This window comes from Dermacentor andersoni, chromosome 10 (assembly GCF_023375885.2).
Source record: "Dermacentor andersoni chromosome 10, qqDerAnde1_hic_scaffold, whole genome shotgun sequence".
Taxonomy (NCBI): domain Eukaryota; kingdom Metazoa; phylum Arthropoda; class Arachnida; order Ixodida; family Ixodidae; genus Dermacentor; species Dermacentor andersoni.
In genome coordinates this window covers 395,001-417,500 of record NC_092823.1, presented here as the reverse complement: position 1 = coordinate 417,500, position 22,500 = coordinate 395,001, and the positions used below count along the sequence as shown (strand labels likewise).

Here is a 22,500-nt window from a genome sequence, read left to right as displayed (position 1 = left end):
TGCGCCGAAGTCTCTCTTGATATGTGATCCGACCCTCAGACAGACGAAGCCAAGGGAAGACCCAAGGCCGCAATGTGCGTTCAAAGAATCAGTGCTCAGTGTGTCCTGCAATTCACACCAAGTCTCGCAGCTGGCTGCGTTCTTCATCGACCCGAGAACCGTGTGATCCACCGCTTAGAGTCGTGAAAAATAGTTTGTTCAATTCAGTACAGTACAACCAGGGTTTTAGGCACGTGGCGTCTCCCTGTGTGTGGTTTCGAAGAGCGCCTTTCGGCGTGCGCTCCTCCAGTCTCGCTCTTTCGGCGGCCGCGTCTCAGCAGCTGAAAGCCTAATGGCACTCCACTCCTGCTACTCGCGCGTGTGTTTTGCGCCCACGCCTTCCTCGCTTGCCCTCGAGGTACCTTATGCCGTTTGCGCGCACTCGAAGCCGGTTTTACCTGCCAACCAACCACCGGACCCGTGTGTCTCGTGTGCACGTTCACATCGCTCCACTAAAAATTGCAAAGAGCGACAGAGCCATGATTAGGGCTAAGCCGCTGTGGAGTCTTTAACGGCTACACGGCCACGGGCAGGGTTTCACCCCCATCGACGTGCTTCGCTTCAGTCAGCAGTAGGTTCATAGAAGGGCCTCAAACACACACACACTTTCGCATCGGCAGATCGCCGCAGCATAACCGCTGTTGATCCAACAGCCTACTTGAGACGAAAGACAAGAGCCCGGCGCGCGTACTCGCGCAGCTCTCCAAAACCACTCGGCCAGTGCCAGGGACGGCTCCCTGCGCCGGCGCCACAACAAGTCTACTTGAGGCGGAAGACGAAGCCAGCAAGGGCCTGGCCGCAAGTGCGTTCGAATCCGGGACTACAGTCCCTCGTCTGTCCGTACTTCCTCTTTCGACGTGCGGCGCCTTCCCAAAGCGCACAAGTCCGCTAACCGCAGAACGCTTCCGACGTAGCAAAGCCGCGTTTCCTTCGGTACTTCGCAGCAACGCCGCCTTTCCCTCGGCGGCGGGCGAATAGCCTGCAGACGTCGTCGCATTAAACCGCGATCTCGACACCTCGCGCGTCACGAGCAGGAGCCGACCGGCAGCCTCCGGCCCTTTCGGACTCGGTGGCATTTGCCGCGGAGGACGGGAGAGCACTTTAGGCCACGGTTCCCTCCGTACTTGGCAGCCGCACCCTCATACCGACAGTTCCATGACCGACCGAGCGCCACACCGTTCCTTTAGTACTTGGGCGGCAACAAAGTCGGGTCGTTACTCCATACTCGCCGCAGGAAGCGACCGGCAGCCGCCAGCCTTTTCAGACTCGGCAGCGTTTGCCGCGGAGGACGGGAGAGCGCTCGCACCCCGGTTCCGTGTGTACTAAGCGGCAGCGGCATTAGCTCTCGACCGTCAGTTCCTTGACCGACCGCACGCTTCGCCGTTCCCCTCGTACTGGGCAAAGCAGCAGGTCGGGTCGTCTTACTCCCATTCCGCGCAAGAGCGCCAAAGCGGACAGAAAGCCCACCCAGTGTGCGTTACGCCGTTTCTACCCGCGGGCGCGGCCCAGCCAACCGTCCAAGGTTGCAGCCGGCGTCCACTGGGCGCAACAAATTTGGCACGGGGCGCCCCTCAAAATTCAGGCAGTCCCCGGCATGTTCGGGTATAGCCGTCCCCGCGTCCAAGCGGGGCCAGCGGCGGAAAGCGTCGGGCGCAGCGAGCTGCTTCACCCACACGGGGTAGAAACAATGGCGCTCGCCACCCTTTACAATCCGGTAATGATCCTTCCGCAGGTTCACCTACGGAAACCTTGTTACGACTTTTACTTCCTCTAAATGATCAAGTTTGGTCATCTTTCCAACAGACCGGCGCAACCGAAAGGCCGCGCCGGACATCGGTCCGAAGACCTCACTAAATCATTCAATCGGTAGTAGCGACGGGCGGTGTGTACAAAGGGCAGGGACGTAATCAACGCGAGCTTATGACTCGCGCTTACTGGGAATTCCTCGTTCAAGGGGAACAATTGCAAGCCCCTATCCCAATCACGAAAGAAGTTCCACGGGTTACCCAGTCTTTTCAGACAGGGATAAAGACACGCTGCTTCCTTCAGTGTAGCGCGCGTGCGGCCCCGGACATCTAAGGGCATCACAGACCTGTTATTGCTCTGTTTCGTGCGGCTAGGAGCCGCTTGTCCCTCTAAGAAGGTTGTAAGGTGCTGGGAACCCCGCACCTATTTAATAGGCTAGAGTCTCGTTCGTTATCGGAATTAACCAGACAAATCGCTCCACCAACTAAGAACGGCCATGCACCACCATCCACCGAATCAAGAAAGAGCTCTCAATCTGTCAATCCTCCCAGTGTCCGGGCCGGGTAAGTTTTCCCGTGTTGAGTCAAATCAAGCCGCAGGCTCCACTCCTGGTGGTGCCCTTCCGTCAATTCCTTTAAGTTTCAGCTTTGCAACCATACTTCCCCCGGAACCCAAACACTTTGGTTTCCCGGAAGCTGCCCGCCGAGTCATTTGAGTAACTCAGGCGGATCGCTGGTTGGCATCGTTTATGGTCAGAACTAGGGCGGTATCTGATCGCCTTCGAACCTCTGACTTTCGTTCTTGATCAAAGAAAACATTCTTGGCAAATGCTTTCGCAGTAGTTCGTCTTGCGACGGTCCAAGAATTTCACCTCTAGCGCCGCAATACGAATGCCCCCGTCTGTCCCTCTTAATCATTACCTCGTATTCCAAAAACCAACAGAACAGAAACGAGGTCTTGTTCTATTATTCCATGCAAGTTTATTCAGGCGACTCGCCTGCGTTGAGCACTCTAATTTTTTCAAAGTAAAAGCACCGGCCTTCTCGAGGCACACAATGAAGTGCACCAAGAAAGGACCGGCATGATGTTCAGTCCGAGCCGTCGCATCGGGTAGATGCACTACTCGTCTGGAACTGAGATCCAACTACGAGCTTTTTAACCGCAGCAGCTTTAGTATACGCTATTGGAGCTGGAATTACCGCGGCTGCTGGCACCAGACTTGCCCTCCAATTGATCCTCGTTAAAGGATTTAGAGTGTACTCATTTCAATTACGGGGCCTCAAAAGAGTCCCGTATTGTTATTTTTCGTCACTACCTCCCCGTGCCGGGAGTGGGTAATTTGCGCGCCTGCTGCCTTCCTTGGATGTGGTAGCCGTTTCTCAGGCTCCCTCTCCGGAATCGAACCCTGATTCTCCGTTACCCGTAACAACCATGGTAAGCAAGTAACCTACCATCGAAAGTTGATAAGGCAGACACTTGAAAGAAACGTCGCCGGCTCGTGGCCATGCGATCAGCACAAAGTTATCCAGAGTCACCACACAATACGGGCCGAAACCCGATCGATCTTGGTCTAATAAAAGCACCCGTCGCCCAAAGGGCTTCAGGCTCACTGCATGTATTAGCTCTAGAATTGCCACAGTTATCCAAGTAGGAAGAAACGATCTAAGGAACCATAACTGATTTAATGAGCCATTCGCGGTTTCGCCTTATTTCGGCATGTACTTAGACATGCATGGCTTAATCTTTGAGACAAGCATATGATTACTGGCAGGATCAACCAGGTAATCGTTCAACTGCGCGTCCAGCCTTTCAAGCAGGCCGGACGCCGTTTTTGCGATGCCGAGGCCACCTTCAGGCGCCCCAACACGCTTCGTTCTCGCAAAGGGTAGCACTTTGCACAGTCCGAGACGACGGCGTTCGAGCTCGCTACGACACCCTCCCCGCAGGGCCGGGTATCGCCACGCGGCAAGAAGCACGCAACATTCTCGATAGACCGGTTGTGTCGACTCGATCGCGGCTTGCGGTTTCTCTCGATCCCGCAGCACTGGTGGACCGACCGACACTTGCAACGTAGCCGAGACGGCAAAGCCGCTAGGCGACGGGTCACGCCCGCGCCTTCGGCGCTTTCGTATTTGACTCGTCCGAGGACGATGCGGAACACACTTCGATATCGTGGAAAAAGCGTCGTCCGACAACCAGCCCCTAACGCATCAAGCGGATGAGGCTGCAGACGTCAGCTGTGGGATCCACGGGAGCGATACCGGGGACACGCTTGACGGGCACGAAGCCCGCCGCATATCAAACACCCAGGTCGCTTTGGGGGCGACTGCTCTCTGGGACCCCCATATAATAGCAGCGATAAGTACCCAGACCTCCATGGGGCCGTACTCGTGCCACTTTCGACGAGCGTTTGGCGAAAATCGTGCCGCCTCGTAACGCCGCGAGCAAGATTGAAAGCTTACGTCGGCAGCACAATGCCGAAGTCGTGAAAGCGCAGCGCGTCCACCGAATGCGCGAACGGCAATTTCTCGCCAATGGCCAGTACGGTTTCCTGAACAATCGCCTTTCTGTCGCCCTACGGGGCCCCCGGCCGATTGATTCGAGGCACGCTAGCGCGGCCCCTTCGCCATTTCCGAGCACGAGTGCGAACAGTGCGGGCGGCGCGCTCGACGCCCCGGCTGACGTCGTTTCGGACTCCGTCTCTTCGCGTGGTCCCGGCAACGCCGCGGCCAACGACGAAGTCTGCGCGGTTCTTTGCCGGTTGCCGGGGTGCTATAGTGCAGCCCTCTGCAGGGTGACACCGGCTCCGTCGTGGCCGTGCGGCGGCTTGTACGCAAAAGTTGCGTCAAAGGCGTCGCGCTCGCACCGCCCCGGCACACGCGGTTTCGGACTTTGTCTCTTCCAGCGCTCGCGTAGTCGTGGGCACGATTACCGACTGCGGAACGGTGCGCGGACACCCCCACGAGCACGCGCAAGCCGAAAATCGCACTACGGTACAATGTCGGCCGGGGCCGTACGGCCCCTTACAGTAGCAGCGATAAGTGCCCAGACCTCCATGGGGCCGTACTCGTGCGACGCGGCGGCGTACTGCGCCGAGCCGAGCGCCAATATTTGGCTTTCGCACGGCCGATTCGAGCTCTCGCGGTCGCCGCGGTGCCGCCGCTTACCGATTCAAGGCACGCTAGTGCGGCCCCTTCGCCATTTCCGAGCACGAGTGCGAAAAGTGCGGGCGGCGCGCTCGACGCCCCGGCTGACGTCGTTTCGGACTCTGTCTCTTCGCGTGCTCGCGGCAACGCCGCGGCCAAAGACGACTTCTGAGCGGTTCTTTGCCGGTTCCCGGCGTGCTATAGTGCAGCCGTCTGCAGGGTGACACCGGCTCCGTCGTGGCCGTGCGGCGGCTTGTACGCAAAAGTTGCGTCAAAGGCGTCGCGCTCGCACCGCCCCGGCACACGTGGTTTGGGACTTTGTCTCTTCGAGCGCTCGCAGCGATGTCGAGGCGATCGCTTACGTCTGCACGGTTTCCGGTGTGCTACAATGCAGCTGTCTGCCGCACGACACCTCTTGGTTCCCGAGGCCAGCACGGCAATTTACTGAAGCGAGCGCATTGCGCCCAGGCGGCAGCGGATTTTGTGCTTTCGGGAGTGCTCTTGCTGTAAAATTTGAACGGCTTCAGCTGCGCGAAGCAAGCGTACTTATTCTCTCTCTCACTCTGCCTTTGAGGCGACTGTAATTTTACTTTAAATGCAACTGGAGGCGGGAGCAACCTGATGAGAGAAGGTGGACTTCGGTACATGTAATTTAGAAATTACAAGGACATACACCTTCGCGCCATCTGCTTTCCCCGTCTCTTTGGCACTTTATAGTGTGTGCTGCATGCTCTGCATTCCAAAGAAACACGCCTGTGTCTCTCCCTCTCTCACGTTCTTCTTCTTTTGTAGCTGCTGTTGTAGAAGATGCTATGTTCTTTACTCGCTGTAACATAGAGTGCTGGCACAAGCCAACAACCTTTGCGTGTTTTTTTTTTTCTCTTCCCAAGACGTTTCTGCCATTATTCACTGGCTCTCGTTCTTAGTTTGCAATGGAGCGTTAGCTCGCGCCATCTACCTTTCTTTCTGTAAGCAAAGTCCACAGGTTTTCCTAGTTCCGTACACAGATGGCGCCAATGCGTTTTCGCGCCAGTTTCGAACGACCTCGCTGTACTCGTGTTTCAAAGGGGTTTGCGAAAGGGGGTGGTTCTTGTGCAAGGCTGAGCTTTCCAGCTGCGTTTAAGGTATGCTAGCATGCGTGCGTATATATATATATATATATATATATATATATATATATATATATATATATATATATATATATATATATATATATAAATACACAAACACACACGCACGCACACATGCATATATACATACACACACACGGTAATGGTAAGATGATGAGGTAGCACTTTTTTTTTTTTGCAATGCCTGTGTTTCAGATGGCAATCTTTCTCCCCTCTATGTTTCCGGTTGGAAGGAGTGTGCAGCGTTTTCTATATTTATTTTTTCATTCACTTCTATGTTGCTCTTCTTCGTACATGGGGCATGCTACCTAATTGTACCGGTCGATTCGACACGTTGCGATCCGTCCCGGCCTGTGCCGTATCAAAATTTTGAGTGGGCCTTGCGGTAAATAAAAAGAAATGAAGGAAAGGCGCGTAGTATATTACAATTGCGCGCGGGCTTGAAACGAAACCCTCAAAGAAGGGTCACCTTGAGCGGTCGCATTGAGACGGAAGTAAGCATTCCCCTTGCGCGCGTTTTCCGCTCGCCTGTTCCGTTTTCTACGAGGTTGCCTTCGTTGGTTTCGCGTTACAAGCAAGCTTGCACTCGGGTCTCGTTTCTACGCGACAGCGTTTCGTTAACAGCGAAAGACTGAGGCGTTGCGCGTTCATCCGTGAGATAGGGAGCGTTGAGTCTCTAGACAGGCTGAATTTTATAATATTGCCGACGCTGTTGCTGAGGTTACCAATGTCGGCAGGGCGCCCAGAAGGCAGTAGTACAATGAAGTGAAGTGAAGGACATCGCTTCTCGGCTTTTTGGCTAAGATCAAAGTGTAGTACGCTTTGGTTTTGAAGCGGTAAAACTCTCGTACTCGGACATCCCTGCTGCCCATGGAAACCCCGGACCATTGGAAGGATTTGCTGCCTGCTGCTTAAGTAAGTGTCAACATTGCCTGATTCACTGCTTGCTTTCTTTGACGTTTTCTCGCCTTTTCTCTGTAGTTCTTGTATTTTTTTTTCTCTCTCTCTCGTTCGTTTGTAAACTTAACGTTTTCTGCATGCCCTAACTCCTAGAACAGTCGTAGTTCCCTTTTTTTTCTCTCGCTCGGCGGCCCCAGCGCCGCGAGCCCTTGACCATGTCTTTGTGTGCACGCTTTTGCATGTAGCATATCCGTTGGTTCCACGTGGGCCGCGGTGAGCAATAAGCTCACGTGCGGTTCACAGGCCCACTGGTAAGATATGTTTTTTTTCTCTCGCTTTAGGTACACGTTCTTGCATGTAGTGAACATTCGGGCCCCAAGTAGGCTTCCGTGAGCTATACGCCCACGAGCGGCTCACAAGCCTGCTTGTCCACTCCGCTTGCTTTTTTTTTTCTCTCCTGCTTTTTCACGCCGCGGTTCATCTGTCATTTTTTTTTTCTACTAGCGTCCTTGATTCTGTACGTAAACTCTTGTATGCACTAAAGCCTTCTGTCTTTACGCCTTTCTTCTTTTTACTTCCCCGCTGTCGAACGAGATGGCGCCACCTCTCAGCCCCCCAGACGCCAGACCACCAAGCCGGATCCCAGTTCGCTCGCCGCCCGCTAGACGGCCGCAACCTGATTTCAACCACGCCAGTCCCGGCGCACAGCCGATACGCCACGAGCAGGAACTAATACTGTTTTTTCCTCTCCCCAGTTGCTTCAGATGTACAGAGGAAGGCTGCTCAACGAGCTACTCACCAGCAGTCTGGACATCTCGACGGCAATCCCTTCAGCGGCACCTCGAGCAACAACATGGCACCAGGATCCTAACAACCACACATTTTTGCACTCTTTGCAGAAAGATGCTGGGATCCCGGCCGACTTCGCATGGATGCCTCGCTGGCGGCCAGCACGACCTCGCAACGCGGATTCAACACCCGCACAAATGCACTGAGTGCCCCTCTTCCTTTCCTTCCAGGAAGGGTCTCGATAATCACCAGCAGGCACACAGGAAAAGAGCGGCAGCGCGGCAAGCCTCATCCACAGCCCGGCCGACTTCGGTAACAGGCAGCGATTCTAACACTGACGCTCCACTTCTAGAGACGACACCGACTCCGGTCCCCTCAAGGGAGACCACACCTGCACCGAGGCCAGCTGCTTCAGCAAGCAGCAGCCCCTCGGCTATGCCCTCCCCATCGACCTTGACGATAGAGGCATCTCCCTCTTTTTCAGACGAAAGCATCGAACCTGCTCCGGCGCTGACCTCCTCTCCCCCCTCTCAGCAGGCATACGACAACAATGAGGCAGCACATGATAGCACGACGAGCAGCGCGGCCACCCCTTCTCCTGGTGCACTGCTGTCGCCGGCAGCCACCGAGAACGACGACGCCTCCCAGGAAATTGACCCAATTTCTCTTGCAGGCCCGATCGAGGATGACGGCGTGCTAGCCAAGCACGCCCAACAGCTGAGGCAGCTGCAACGCGAGCCAATATCGGACGCTGGATGGGAGCAGTTCACCGGAATCCTGGACGACGCCATACAGGTAGTATGCGAGGCGGTAAAGCTTCCTGTAGCTTCCGCTAACAGGAAGCCGCGCCGCCATCTGAATCCTGAGAATGCTCAGCAGATTCAGACACTGTACCGACGCAATCGCCGACGTGCAGTGAGGCTGATCGTGGAGGGTGAGTCCCAACTCTGCCCGATCCCTCTTGACGAGCTGGAGGAACACTTCAGCGAGGCTTGGGGGCCGCGTGAAGCCGACACCGCTCTGCTTCTCAGCAAGGTGAAGCGAAGCGACATGGCTGAAGTCAGCCTTGCGCAGTTCACTGACGGCGAGGTAGTTTCCCGTCTTCGCAAGAGCGAGAACACCGCCCCCGGAAGTGACCGCCTCACCTACCAACACTGGCGCTCCACTGATCCCGAAGCTCTTTTTCTCACCGCAGTGTTCAACGTGTGCCTGAAATACCAGAGGGTACCTGCTGCCTGGAAAGAGTCACGGACTGTACTCATCCACAAGAAGGGAGACCTCGGGGATGCTGCGAACTGGCGCCCCATTACCCTTGGGAGCACGATTTCGAAACTGTACGCGGGCTGCTTGGCGGCTCGCTTACAGGAATGGATCGCCTCCCGAGAAGTGCTCTCCCGTTGTCAGAAGGGGTTCCTGCCGTATGATGGTGTGTACGAACACAACTTCGTACTGCAGGAGCGCCTGGACGCGGCGAGAGCTGGCCGTGGGGACCTGTGCGCGGCATTCCTCGACTTCGCCAACGCGTTTGGATCTGTTCCCCACAACGCCCTCATTGATGCACTGCATGGCGCTGGTGCGGGTGATAACTTCTGTGCTATTATTGCTGATATTTACAGAGACAACAGGACCAGCGTCATCGCAGAAGCCGGGATCACCTCACCGATAGAAATCTCTGCCGGCATACGTCAGGGTTGCCCACTGAGTGGCCTCCTGTTCAACCTGGTGCTCGACCCAGTCGTGCGTGCGCTTCAGGGAGGCGACAGGCAGCACAATGTGCTTGCCTACGCCGACGATCTAACGCCGCTAGCTGACGAGCCAGGTACACTACAGAGCCGCATTAACGTAGTGGCAACCCTGTCGAGCCAGCTCGGGCTACGTCTGAACCCCGCGAAGTGCAAGTCACTGCACCTCTCCGGAAAGACACCCGTGGGGACAAGACCTACGACCTTCACGGTCTACGGCACCCCAATCCCATCAATCAGTGACTTCGAGGCACACACCTTCCTCGGGCGACCAGTCGGGTTCTCGGTACTACCGGACCAGGCAACCGTGGACGAAGCCATCAACGTGGGTCGCCGCCTGCTTACCTCGATGCTCGCCCCGTGGCAGAGATTGGACGCCGTTAAAACAATTGTATTTCCGGCGCTCAACTTTGCCATGAGGTGTGGCTCCCTTGGTAAGGCAGAGTGGTCTCGCCTGGACACAACGCTTCGCCCACTCATCAAGCGGACCCTCTACCTGCCTGCCAACGCTGCTAACGACTACCTATACGGTAGCTCCGCAGCGGGTGCCATTGGCATTCCTGTGGCGGCAGAAGTCAGTGACATCTGCAGAATTGACAATGCTTTCAAACTTCTTTCCTCTGCAGACACTGAAGTCCAGGACCTGGCACTGCAGGCGCTGACCGTCGTGACATGCAAAAGGTTGAGGCGCATTGCAGAACCGGGTGACATGGACGCCTACCTGAGCGGCGAGACTGAGGGTGACTTCCGGGCCACGGCGACGCAGCTCCAGTCCGTGTGGACAGAGGCCCGCAAGGCTTCTCGGCGTCTTGGTGTCACCTGGGAATTCGAACAAGACGGCCCCCGTATCTCCAGGGGTGACATAACACTTGGCCCGAGGAAGCGTACTAAGGTGGTGAAGACACTCAGGACGGCACTGGCAAACGCACGAGATCACGATCTCCACCAAAAACCCAGTCAGGGGAAAGTGATGGAGTGCGTTGCCGCCGACCGGAGCAGTTCCCACTTTGTACGTACCGGCCAATTCACGAGGTTTGCCGACTGGCGTTTCGTTCACCGGGCCCGACTCAACGTCGTTCCCCTGAACGCAGCGAGGCCATGGGCTACGGCCGTGGACCAACGGTGTGGGATTTGTGGCGGTCAACCAGAGACCCTGCCACATGTCCTGTGTCACTGCATGACTCACAGTCAAGCATACACCAACCGCCACAACCAGATCGTGAACCGAGTGAAAGCCGCTGCCTCCGCCAAGTTGACTGTCACCCACGAGAATCGACCAGTAGGTAATACTAATCTCCGTCCTGACCTTGTGCTTTGCAGGGGCGAGGAGGCGATCATCATCGATGTAACCTGCCCGTTCGAGAACCGGCCTGCAGCCCTGAACGCGGCCCGCCAGGGGAAGGAGGAGAAGTACCAGCCAGTCCGGGAGTACCTGCTGCGGAAATTCCAGAAAGTGACCGTGGAGGCCATCATCGTCGGAGCACTTGGATCGTGGGATCCCCGAAACGACCGGATCATGCGCCGCTTCTGCAGCCGCAAATACCTGCGGCTGTTCAGGAAACTCGCCGTGAGCGAGACAATCGCTGCATCACGAGACATCTATGCAGCGCACATCGCAGCAAAGTGAAGAACAGCACTAGGTAGACACACACTACACCAACACACACTTCTATGCCAGCACAAAAACTCCCAAAATACCCAACAAACACTAAACAAACACACACCTCCATGCCTGCCCAAAAACTATACACCAAACTCTAGTAAATTCACATCAATGAAACCGTCCTTCATTGGGAAAATGTAACAAGCATTTTTTCAAAAACCTCTGTTCTTATCAGCTTAATATCTGATACGGGTTCTATATGAACCCACGATATTAAACCTATTTTTGGAAGTTGGCGGAGTGCTTGAAGCCTGCTTCACCTCCGCCGCAGGTCGGCCCGGTATTGCACTACCTCCGGGATCGGACCCCGCTCACTTAGGTGAGACTTCATTCAATCAAAATGAAGAGCACAATCTCGAAGCGAGCACTGGCTTGACACGCACCATTCCTATACTATACGCAACGATGCCGGTTCGCGGACCACGAGAGTAATTAAACTGTCGCTCCATCTGTGTGTAGCGTCGCACTTGCTGCGTCGCAAATGGCACAGCCGCTCCAGCAAATTTCTAGTTATGGGCTTCGAGAAAAATAAATGAATGCAAAAGAAAGAACCAGAATTCCTATTTATCCAATGTCTCTGAACGATTGTCTCCTGTAAAGAGCCACTTGGGGGGAGGGGGGTAGGATTAGCCGTGGGGTTTGCGATCAATATGAATCCCACTCAAAGCCAACACTGCATTTTGGAGTTCCCTATCGCTTGGATCCGTAAACCACCGCGCCCACGCAAGCTCGCCCTGCCGAAATCCGCTGCCCAAGTGGAAAAAAGATTCCCTATGAAAGAAAAATAGAGTGCCCGATTTCTGGCAACTACTGTGCAGCCTTTGTGTGCACATTTTCGCAGCAGTGGGACCGAGCGTCTCGAAAACAAACTTGTCGTATGCCCAAGTGTGGCGAAACATATTCAAGGGTTCAAAGGTGCCTCATCTTTCTAACCTGTATGCTACGAAGACCTGTTGCTGCTACCTTTTCATCATCAACATCATCATCATCCTGGCTACGCCCACTGCAGGGCAAAGGCATCTCCCATGATCCTCCAAGTACCCCGGTCACGTGCTGATTGTCGCCATGTAGTCCCTAATCTAATCTGCCCTCCTAACTTTCTGCCACCCCCTGCTACGCTTCCCTCCTCTTGGAATTCAGTCTGTAACCCTTAATGACCATCGGTTATCTTCCCCCCACATTGCATGCCCTGCGCATGCCCATTTGTTTTTCTTGGTTTAAACTGTGGTGTCATTAACTAACGTTTGTTCTCACACCCCCCAATCTGCTCTATTCCGATCCCCACGTGACGCTACAGAGCCCGTTGCGTCGCCCTCAGTTACCCTTCGGTAATCCTTAAAGCTTTTTGTTGGGCCACTCGTGGCATCTTTCTCGTTTAATCAAGTCAAATTTTTTTCGGTTTTGGGGGAAAACTCAATGAGCTAGGCGCGATTGTGTCCCCGGCGCCGCTCGCAACAAGATGGCGGCGCCCAGGCTTTTTGCCTGCAGGTTCGGCCTAACGCAGAACACGCCTGCAGTGCAGTGAAGCCGCGTTGAAGGGGCAAAGTGTAGTGCAGTGAAGCGCTTGCTCGGGCGAAAAACGCAAATATTAGCCGAACATACAACCAAATCGCCCAATAGGAATTTCCATTATTGGAAATTCCAGTTCAGTTTGCGAATTGCGTTCGCCTAAGGTAAAGAACACAGATGCGAGTGCCACAGCAGTCAAGTCAAAGCTGAGGATTGCGTACCATTTTTTTTTTCTTGCCTTTTACTCCTGGCCTGCGTGGCCCTAGCGCGCATGCACACGAAAGTAATGAAATAGTGAAAACACGAAATAATGCGGTGCGGCTGTATCATATCTATTTTGTGCGCTTTGTTCTTTGTGGACTACAGCGGTGTGCGTCATGATAAAGTTTCGGTGCCCTTCTACTGTGACCAGTGAAGCTATATTTAAAACCACATTGGTTGTTGCTACAAACTGCATGTGGGTGTTTTTCTTTTTCGCTGCCAACGATGGGTTATCGCAACCGCGACCGGTTCTGCTGCTACGCTAGACGCGTGCTTGCCGACGGTTGGCTCTATACGCGACCCGCGACGCGTGTTCGGCACATTCAAGCAGTTAATTGCAAACCGTTCCAAGAAGAAGGATGTACTCCACTTGCCACCTAGTTCGACGATTGTACTTTCTGACCCTCGAGGAAGCGCCGCCATCCCACGTTTTTTATAATACGATAAGATTCAGAGCGACGGCGACCACTTGTCTTTGTCAATATCTCGGAAACCCTTTCTTTTTTTTTTTTTAATCCAGATACTCAGACGCGCCCGTGTTCACGCGCACTTGCTCTCTCCGATAAGCAGGGAAGCTCGGTTGGGGTGGTGTCGGGCCTTGCGCATGCGCTGCTGAGCTCGTCGCTTCGCCGGCCGGTCGACGCTGGCGCGGTACTGGTAATGAACTTCGACGTGCATGGTGAAACGTCACTTTGTATTGCCACTGTAGACTAGCAATGCAATGTGTTTGCGAGCGATTGGATAAATGAGAAAGCGTGCACTGTCTACAGTTCATGCCCCTCTAGAGTAGTGGAAATGTTGCTCCAAGTGTTAGGTTAGTAATTTGCGCCTACGAACATGAACTAAACAAAGAAAATGGTCTGCAGCCGCCTTCGCTTCATAAAATTCCCGTACGAAGAAATTTCCGTGCGCGAATGAGAGAGCAAAAGAGAGAAACCATGTTAAGAAGAATGGCTGCCTTTTACGTGATCTCGCGCATGAAACCAGACGACAGATTAATTTTAGCCGTTCATTTTGATTTGCCGAATGTAAACCGGAACACTTTCTCCACGCGGTCTTCAGATTTGAATGGCACTCAATCACATCCTTTCTTTTTTTTCTGTTTTTTTCTATCTGGAACCGAAAGAATTCAGAACGCCATTTCAATCTTAGATTCGATTAGATATCGTGACTGGTATGCTGAAATATCACGCCTTATCTGGTGTTAACCTTCTTGATCACGGCAATAAAAAATCGCCAGTTCCCGAACTTTAATCGCGCCAAAGATGAACCGATATGCTGGATTCTTATTGTCATGATTTTTTAGAAAGCGCTGGTTCTATGGCTAGCTTTGAGGAAAAGAAAAACATCGTTCAGGAATGTATAACTCTAAACAACTAAAAAAAAATATCTGCCGGCAATTGGTACTACAACGAGAGTACTGAGAATACTGGAAAAGATGAAATCCAATCATGCTGAACTGAACTGAAATTATTTCATCAAGACATGCCCCGAAAAACGTGGCCACTTTCAATGATAATTTCAAATGTGATTTCTTTCTTTTTTTTTCTTTTTTTTTTTTACGACGGATAATAATTATCTTTCCAATGGCGGATGTGAAAATTTCAGAGCACGGCATTTTCGAAATCCCAAGGCCCCGGACGCATTCTCTCTTCTTTAAGTATTTTGGTGGTGCACACGGAGGAAAATTTCGCGCACGTAATTTATGAACTAGTAGTTGATTTTCTAGAAGAACACAAAGTGCTGACAAACGGCCAACCAGGACACAATTGGTATTACGCACGGTTTCGAAGCCGCGGTAACAAAAGGGTAACAAAGGGACGTTCATTTCGTGGTGTGGATTTCACGTCTCTCACAATAAAAAAAAATAATAATAAAAACTACTGCATAAAATAGGTTTTCCCAAACTGGATGGTTTCGATCAGCTTTTGAACAGCCCTTCCTTAAATTGAGTTGGCGTTGATTGAGCAGGTGCGGGCCTCTGCTGTTTTGGATTTTTGTAAATGGCATCAGTACTGGACAGTCCGTTCACTTGAGGATCAAAGGAGAAACCCCCCCAAAAAATATCATATCGTGGTGAGAGACGTGGCAGATGAGTACAATTATCGGCAGAAAAAAAAAGGAAAACCGCCTCGTACTCAGAAGCCGCTCCTCTCACGTGTGAAGCTTCAAACAAATTGTTTTTCTTGAGACGCTCTATAAAGTTATACACAGCTCCTTAAATGCAGCACCCGCACACAAAGCCAAACGTTCCAAGCTGGAAAGAAAGCATGAAATTCGCGGTGCCCGTTTCCTGTGAAACAACGGGCAACATTACGCCAAGTCCGCTACCACGTCAGCCGGGGCGGCCACACCCCGCCCGCGCTTAAGCCACATATGGCGACTGAAAATGCTCGCCGCTCAAGCTGCGCGCGGCAAAGTCCGCAACCACGTCAGCCGGGGCGGCCACGGAGAGCGCCGAACGCCCGCGCTTAAGGCTGAAAATGCTCGGCGCTTAAGCCAGGTAGCGCGATAAAAATGCTCGGCGCTTAAGCCAGGTAGCGAGTAAAAATGCTCGGCGCTTAAGCCACGCGGGGACTAAAACTGAAGCCACGGGATTGTGGCTGAAATTGTATGCATTCCGGTGGAAGTCTGTCGGCGCCGGCGCGCGGCAAAGTCCGCAACCACGTCAGCCGGGGCGGCCACGGAGAGCGCCGAACGCCCGCGCTTTAGGCTGAAAATGCTCGGCGCTTAAGCCAGGTAGCGCGATAAAAATGCTCGGCGCTTAAGCCAGGTAGCGAGTAAAAATGCTCGGCGCTTAAGCCACGCGGGGACTAAAACTGAAGCCACGGGATTGTGGCTGAAATTGTATGCATTCCGGTGGAAGTCTGTCGGCGCCGGCGCGCGGCAAAGTCCGCAACCACGTCAGCCGGGGCGGCCACGGAGAGCGCCGAACGCCCGCGCTTAAGGCTGAAAATGCTCGAAAAGCGTACGTTTCTGACATTGCGGGTGGATGGGGGCCGCGGGGGGGCCTCCTCATGGATCTCGATGGCCCCGCGGACCATTTGCGGCCGGCTGGCCCTACTCGCGCCCCTGCAGAGGTCGTCAGCGAGGCGCCGGACGCCTCCCCGGAGGCACCGCTCGAGCCCACCCGGCCATGGCCGGCGCGCAAACGGTATGCGGTCAACCGCGATTATAAATGAGCGCGTCTGTGTGAAGTCGTCATCGGACGTAGTCGGGCAGATGTTCGCTAATAACCCGTACGATTTGGACCAAAATCGCTCTATTACGACTGGAGCGCAGAAGCACAGGCAGGTCCAGTCGTGTCAAAGAGCTCTGCGGCTCAAGAGAGGCGGCCAACGGCCCGGTGAGCCTACATTCCCCCAAGTAATGTTCGAAAGACAAACACTCTGTGCCACATGGGCACATAGAGTCGTGGGCGAGGCCGAACCGATGGAAATAAAAGGGGAAGCGGCCGTGCCCCGTAAGCAGGGTAACCAAAGCTCGCGGGGGAGGAAAAAAGGACGGCATCTCCTCTAGGCGCGGCACCCAGCGAAATAGCGCCGTGTCTGTGTGATGTTCGCGCCATAACCGTGCCCATCGCCCTCGTTGTACGGCCCTGAACGCATTGCAGATGGATCTTAAAGGTATGGGCGCTCTGCGATCCAGCCCGGTCCTCGCGGCCCGCGACGCTAGGAAGCCGGCGAGTTCGTTTCCGAAAACCCCACAGTGCCCGGGCACGTGATAGAGATGCACCTCGGACAAGCCGGCAATCTCCTCGAGCGCCGTTTGAATACGGACAATGCGGGGGTCGGCCGAGCCGGGCGTCGCGACCGCTTGAAGCAGGGATAGGCAGTCGGTATATAAAGATACCGCTGCCGTCTGCCGGTGGCCGCACAGGTGATTCAAGGCCTCCGTGAATGCGATTATCTCAGCGCAATAGGCGCTCGTGGCGGCGCTCACCCGAAATCGGCCCACCGCCCCGATCCGCTCCCGCGGGCCGAGGACGACGAAGGCGGCGCCCGATGAGTGCGGCGTGTAGGAGCCGTCGGTGAACACATGCAGGCCCGCGGCACGCGATCTACTGCGCGCCTCCGGCGCCGACAGTTGCGCGAACGGAAATGCGCGCATCGAGGCCGGGTGTACTCTCCAAGGGTCGGCGGGGTAGAGGATATCGCGCGGGGAGAACGCGAGGTCGCCGAACTCGACGGCCTCGCGCAGCGCGAAGAGCCTAAATTCCGCCGCGGTCCTGTCTAGCTCGAGCGACAGTGGCGGCACCTTCATTAAGACCTGAAGGGAAGCCGTGCGCGTCGTTCGATATGCGCCCGACAACGCCAGCAGGATCGTGCGCTGCATGGTGGTTACGCGGGCGCTGAGTCTGCAGTCCGGCTTGGCAGACCACCACACTGCCGACGCGTACGTGAGCGCCGGCAGCATGACCTGATGGTAAAGGCGTGTTAATGCCGCCGGCTGCAGGGTACCCTGCATTTGCAAGAACGTCAGCGCCCGGCAGGCCAGATGTTCGGCCTTCTCCTTGAGGCCGTCGGCATGTTGGAAAAAGTGGAGGCGCCTATCAAAAGTCACGCCTAAAACCTTGAGGGCCTCCACGAATTTCAACCCTCTGCCCGAGGTGCCCAGGCGGACGGTGGGATGGACGCGTTCCATCCCTCCATGCCCATGAGAAAACAAGACACATTGAGTCTTATCCGTGTTGAGGGATACCTTGACGCTCGCGGCCCATGCCACCACCCGCCGAAGGGCTTCCGAGCCCGCCGCGCCGAGCCCGTCACGCGTCTTTGCCGAAATGACGAGGATCGTGTCGTCGGCGTACGCCTGGGCGGTCACCCCGGCGGGCATGGGAAGCTCGAGGAGCCCATGTACGATGACGTTCCACAAAAGTGGAGACAGGGGCGAACCCTGAGGGCTGCCCAGCGATGGCCTGGCCTCGACCGCGCCCGCGTGGGAGGTGAACTGCACACGCCGGTCCTCGAGGAAAGTGCGAAGAAGGTGGTATACGTTCGTCGGTAGCCCCCGGTCCCTAAAAAATTTAAGGACGAGGGGGTGCCACACGCTGTCGAAAGCGCCTCGAAAATCCAACGACATTAGGATGGCCGGTGTCTTGGCCTCCTTGAGTGCAAGCAGGCGGGTCTTTAGTGCGTGTAAAGCCATGACAGCGCTCCTGCCGGGGGTAAACCCGTATTGGTGTTCGTGCAGGTGTCCGCCGCACTTCAAAAAATAATATAATCGGCCGTTCAAGAGGCGCTCAAGCACCTTGCCGAGTGCCGACGTGACACAGATCGGCCTGTACGAGGCGGGCAAATCGGGCGGGCGCTGCGGTTTCGGGAGGAAGATGATTCTCCCCGTTCGCCAGCAACGGGGGAAGTATCCCAACGCGAGCGCCGCGTTGAAAAGCCCGAGCAGGAAAGCGCTGTGCGACCGCGCGAGCCCCTTGATTATGTAGGGCGTAATCTTATCCGGCCCGGGTGCTGATGCGTCCATCGTTTTGCGAAGGACGCTTTGCAGTTCGGCTGCCGTAAAAGGCGCGTCGCTTGCCCGCGTGGAACAGGGCGACGCAGCCAGTCTCCTGATTTCTGCGTGGCCGGGCCCGTCAGACGAGGGATCGTCGACCGCCACGTGCGTCTTCAGTAGGAGGGCCGCCGACTCTAAGTGTGTAGTCGTACGTGTTCCGTCGGGCAGCTCGAGCGGCGGTAAACACTGTCGCGGGCGCGCCCTGCCGAACGCTTCCTGATACGCGGCGGAAAAAATGGAACGCCGCGTACAACTAGTATACCATCCCCGGAGGTGCGAAGTCTTGGCCGCACGAACATGACTGCGAAACACTGCGAGGGCCTTGCTGTATGCTATGCGGAGTTGCGCCCGTAATTCTTCCGCCGCGCAGCGCTGATATCTGCGCCGCAGCGCGTTCACGGCGCGTCTTTCCCTCGCCAGCGCCGGGGTCCACCAAGGCCTCCCCGGGCCCTTGACAGGGCGGAGATTTGCCCGGTAATACCGGTCGAAGAGCCGTTGGAATGCTGCCAGTATTTGGTCGAGGGCGCCCGGTGATGGTATGGCCGCCCCCGAGACCCGCGCGAACCACGGCTCGCTTGCGAGGGCGGTCAGCAATTCCTCCCGCGCATAGCGTGTGAGGCGGCGAGGGCGGTCGTCGCGAACAGCGCCGATGCGAACCTCAACGTTCTTGTGTTCAGAGAACGTGATGTCCTCCCGCACTTTCCAATCAAACCCAGCCGCGACGAGGGCCGGCGCCGCCAGCGTGACATCAATCCAGCTGGCCGCGTAGCGCGTCTCGTATGTTGGCGGTGACTGGGGATCGTTGAGGACGACGAGGCGGTTTGCCCCGGCAAACTCTATGAGGCGGGCGCCGCGCTCGTCTCCCGCGCAGGGACCCCACGCCGGGTGCTTCGCATTGAAGTCTCCCGCGACGACGATGTTGGGCGTGCGGGCCTTCGCGATAGCCTCCTCGATACAGCGAAAAGTTTCGTCCATCGGTCGGTGGGGCGGCGCGTACGCCGAGACGAAAACGAATTGAAAATCGCGCGCCTCGCAGTACACAGCGACGACCAGCTTGGAGAGGAGCAGGGGGGAAACGTCGCATGGCGGCCCTCGTGTAACCACCGCTGCCGCCGGATCCCGCTCGATGGCGTACACGTTGAATTCCGGCGGCATACGTGGTAGCTTGCCTCCGGGCCTGTAAGGGTCGGACACGGCTGCCAGCGAGACGCCCGCCTCCGACATGCGGTCACCCAGGTGTTGCGAGGCCAGTCTAGCGTGATCAAGATTTAATTGGACGAATGCGATGCCGACCGCCGCGTCCGCGCGCGCCGCGTCCAGACGGGCGGTCGACCCGCCGGGCCGCCCGCCCGCCGGCGCCGCGCCACCCCGCTCCCCCATTCGCGCGCCACCCCCCTTTGCCGCAGCGCCGTTCGCGCTACTCCCCGCCATAATTTGTGCGCGCTCGCAGCCGCGCCACCCTCTCCATCAGGATAGGGCACTGCGGGAATCCTGCGGGGTGGGCAGACGATAAACCGGCCCGATTGCACTCTGCGCAGCGCACCGCCTCGTCACCCATGCGCACCTTGCATGTGCCGCCCAGGTGATTACCCGCACAACGCATGCAGACTGCTTTCGCAGCGTCTGCGCGTACCGGACACGTGGTGCGGCCGTGCCCATACGTGGCACAAAAGGTGCACGTGGGGGCGTGAAGGTCTTCGTGGGCGCGCACCATAGTCCAGCCCACAGAAAGGCGTTGACGACCTACGAGAGCGCGGAAAGCCGGCGGGTCAACCTCTGCTATGTAGGCGTTAGTGCCCGATCTTTCCTTAAAGGTCACGCGGACCCTAGATTTGTCGGGGTCAAGATTGAGGCCCGGGTTGCGGTCATTAAGCCTCGCAATGAAGTCTTGCGGCGCGACGTCAGGGTCTACACCCGAAAAACGCACGTGCGGGTTACGCTTTTCCGCAACCCTGACGATTATCGCGGCTCTAGTCACGGCATTGTCTTGTATGGCCCGGTGTAAATTGTCGATGGACTGTTTTATGTTTGAAAAAACCGTGACGCCGTACCGGGTGTGTCGTAGTTGCACGTCCTTGATGCCCTTGGCCGCAGGATCGATGTTGGCCTTGAGCAGATGGACGACGTCCCTCGCCGGCGTGGTCGTCTGGGCCGTCGGCGTGAGGAAGCAGACGTGGTCGTGTAGGGGTTGCGCGGGCGCCCGGGCGACGCCTCCGGGTGCACCCGCCGCCGCGCCGGCATCGGGGAGGCCGCCCGACCGCAGGGCGGCGGCATAACTCGCCGCGCCGGGCACCATCGGCGCCGCGCCCGAAGCGCACGCGCCCGCGACGCCAACAGACGACGGGCGCCCGGCCGCCGATGCCGCGGCGCCCACCGCCGCAGCACCCCCGGCGCCAGGAAGGCCGGCACTCGTAGGGCCGGTCACGGCCCCGACAAGGCCCTCCAGCCTGCATTCTGCCACGCCCGCCCGTCGCTGCACCGCGGCCAACTCCCGGCGCGTCTCCACGAGCTGTCCCTGCAGGGTCAGCGCCGCGCCGCGCTCCGCGGCCGCCTCCGCCCTCAGGCCGGAGCAGAGGGCAGCCAGCTCGAAGAGCTTATTCATCACGAAGACGCGAGCGTCCACAGGCAACTTGTTTGCGGGCGCCGAGCAGAAGGCGAGCACCTCGGCCTCGATCTCCTGGCACCGCCGCTCGGCGCGGCCCCCAAGGTCCGCCGGGAGCGCCGCGGCCACGGCCGTGCCCTCCGAAACGGAGGACTGCACGTCCTCCTCCTCGCCTCCGCCAGCCGGGGGCCGGCTCTCTTCCTCCGGGACGGGGAGCTGGTCTAAAAGTTCGCAAAACCGCGCGATCGCCTCGTCGCCGTCCTCCGAAAACCCGGAGCCCCGCGAGCGGGGCGACCCCTCGGCGGCCGGAGGCCGCGGGGGGCATCGGGGCGGCGACGCGTTTTTGCCTTTGCGGGTGTTGGGCCTGGCCGGGGCTCAAAGGGTATGAGCCACGGCCATTTTGTGCCCGATGGCTGGCCGAACGAGAAAGCAAGCAGAATTCGAAAAAATAAACCCTTCCCAAACATTCCTGACGAGCTCCGAATCTCGCGCACAGTCTTCATACCGAAGTCAGCTGATGTGTCTTCTGCGTCAGAGCTTAGGCCAATCACAATCTCGTCTGTCTTGTTACGGTTGCACTCCCGTGTGCTTCTGGCCAGATTACAAGAATCCTACAAATTCCACCCACTACAGAGTGGGTTCTCCAGGGATCGGTCGGCGCAGTCTAACCTTCTGCTACTGCAAGGTTTGATGAAGCATGCAAAACGCTTCAACCGGCATTTTTATGCTGCCTCGCTTGACCTTCGGAAGGCTTTCGACTCCGTCAGTCATCATGCGCTTCTCTCTTCCTTACGAGAGGGGGGGGCGCATGATGACTACGTGCTGTCGATCGCCGACCAATACTACGGTCAAACAACTACTTTTTCTTATCGAGGCAGGTCCGACGGGATCAGAGTTTTTGTGCAGAGGGGGATCAAACAGGGTGATCCCCTGTCACCGTTTTTGTTTAATCTGGCCCTTGACCCCCTTCTGCACAGCCTCAACTCGTCCGGATGCGGGTACAAAGTGGAGGGAGAGACTGTGTCGGCCCTTGCCTATGCCGACGATCTTATCTTAACGGCTTCTAGCTATGAAGAACTGGTGAGGAACCTCGACGTGGCATTACAACACTTCAAAAAGATTGGATTGGCTTTAAACCCTAATAAAACCCAGTATTTTGGGTGGAGGTACGAGGCCCATCGGCTCAAGTGGTTTGACTACGGCGTCCCCCAGCTTCGTCTGGGGGATGCCGTGATCAGCCCCAAGAGCCGAAATGAACCTATCAGGTATCTGGGTCTCGACCTCTTCGTCAACAAACCTCCGAAGGCTTCAATTACACTAATTGAGAAAGAATTGGCATTCATTAATTCGGCCAAATTGAAGCCTTTCCAGAAATTACATTGTATTTCGACCTTATTGGTCCCGAAATTGTTATATGCCACGTCGAGCTCCCTCTCAGTTCTACCTATCACTGCAAACATTGATA

At 56.2% G+C, this 22,500-nt stretch overlaps 2 non-coding genes and 1 pseudogene across 2 annotated transcripts; 1 reads left to right on the top strand and 2 right to left on the bottom strand.

The window, feature by feature from the left end:
• Window positions 1–29: 29 nt before the first annotated feature.
• On the bottom strand, window positions 30–182 carry LOC126519765 (5.8S ribosomal RNA). Its single transcript, XR_007596665.1, has one exon. It is a non-coding gene; the product is annotated as a 5.8S ribosomal RNA (ribosomal RNA).
• A 1,572-nt stretch (window positions 183–1,754) lies between these two features.
• Window positions 1,755–3,569, bottom strand: LOC126519762 (small subunit ribosomal RNA). The gene has a single exon (XR_007596662.1). It is a non-coding gene; the product is annotated as a small subunit ribosomal RNA (ribosomal RNA).
• A 7,732-nt stretch (window positions 3,570–11,301) lies between these two features.
• Window positions 11,302–11,469, top strand: LOC126519752 (U2 spliceosomal RNA; annotated as a pseudogene).
• The last annotated feature ends 11,031 nt before the right edge of the window (window positions 11,470–22,500 follow it).